Source organism: Octopus bimaculoides, chromosome 23 (genome assembly GCF_001194135.2).
Source record: "Octopus bimaculoides isolate UCB-OBI-ISO-001 chromosome 23, ASM119413v2, whole genome shotgun sequence".
In the NCBI taxonomy this organism is placed as follows: Eukaryota; Metazoa; Mollusca; class Cephalopoda; order Octopoda; family Octopodidae; genus Octopus; species Octopus bimaculoides.
This window is the reverse complement of record NC_069003.1, coordinates 20,469,512-20,471,241: the sequence shown is the minus strand read 5'-3', so window position 1 is coordinate 20,471,241 and position 1,730 is coordinate 20,469,512. Positions and strand designations below refer to the sequence as shown.

At 34.5% G+C, this 1,730-nt stretch overlaps 1 protein-coding gene across 1 annotated transcript in view; it reads right to left on the bottom strand.

Moving 5' to 3' along the window:
* Positions 1–1,730, bottom strand: part of LOC106884220 (uncharacterized) — a 79,489-nt gene that overhangs the window by 3,279 nt on the left and 74,480 nt on the right. The gene's annotated exons all lie outside the window — the stretch shown is intronic.

The window sequence follows — 1,730 nt, the reverse complement described above, 5'->3', positions numbered from 1 at the left end:
TTGGAGCCATTAAAAAAGTCTATCAAACCAACAAACGCGCGTGTTCACGTGTATATATACATATACCTTCGAGGGGTGCTGAAAAGTTCCTAGCTTTCGGTAAAAGGAAATACGGAAGAATAAGTTGATTATGATTTTATTCACTCTCTTATTGCGGCGGTTCTTCAGTTTTTCTAAGCCCTATAAAAGAACTCGGGAGGTTGGGCCTCCAGCCAGGCCTTTCACGACACGCTTAAAGCCAGGAACTTTTCAGCACTCCCTCGTATATCCACACTATTTTCACACACACACATACACACATACATACATACATCTATTCATACACACACACACACACACATTTTATTGTCATTGATGTATACACTTACTTTTATACCGACCTACGTATGGGACCTACATACACACACGTAATAATATTGATATTTATATTGATTTATGTAGAAATATGAGATTATAAAAATGAATAAAAATAAATAAAGCATACAATAAGGTTTACTGATAAAACTTGTAAGTACAGACATATGTATTTTTATATAAAATGACTTATCTTTCCACATGCAATGATACTGACATAGACATATACGCACTATTCGTTTATGAATACACATCATAAATGTATGCACAGATTAATAAGCGATAACAAATACATCTGCATCATATTTGTAACCCCTGGGAATGTACCTAACTTTCTTTGAAACTCCAGATTACGTCTGTGAAGGCTATCTTTTGTAGATGCTCTTAAATTATGGAATGTAACTGTGCAAACGACGTTTGAAATGTCTTGTACTCGTTTGCACTCGTTCTGGCGATTGTACTCGTTCAGACGCTACATTGTTTTATGAAGACTCATTTTCCAGAGGACAGGATGTCTTGTCTCTACAATTGCATTTTCTATTATACTATTTTTAGCTTGGTTCTTACTAATCTTGTTTATTAATCTACTTCTTAGTGGCACTGCCACAGTTATTATTGTTATTGCTGTTACTTTCATTGTTATTATCGTTGTTATCCCCAATGTCATTATTATAAAAGTTTACAGTATTCATATCATTCTTTACATTATCTGCACAAATGTCTATATTATAATTTATATTATAATTATTTGGACTATTTTGATTACTCCTTCCACTATTATTAGTATCTTTATATGTGAGGCCTACGTTAGTATTTGTAATAATTTGACTCAGCTTCCAATTATTAAGTCTATGAATATGGTATTCCGAATTACGTGATGTTGCATAAGGCAGCTTCACCGTATGTCGATTAAAACATTTTATAGCATTTATTGGATTTAAAAATGTGTCTATCCAATGCAACGAAAAATTCCCTAGCAATTTTCGATGATACATGTAATCCGAATACCGGAGTATAAGCAGAAGCCGAAGGCTTCGGCTTTAGAGTCTGACGAGCTGTCCATAGGGCTAGGCCCTTTATGGATGCGAAACCATTGATCACTCTATGACTGGACACAGACTTAACCGCATATAAATGTGTGTGTGTGTGTGTGTGTGTGTGTGTGTGCATATTGAAATTGGTTCTGGAAGTACATATAAAGCTAAAATATTGTAAATATTGGGTAGAAAAACTCTTTAGGATAGAAAAACGTCGAAAGCTGCCCGTGGGACTGGAACCCATAACTCCTGTAGATACGACAGGCCTTCTATCATTGTACCAAAGCAATTCTTCGTATTTGTTAATCCATTTTAGAAATTGTCATATATATATATATA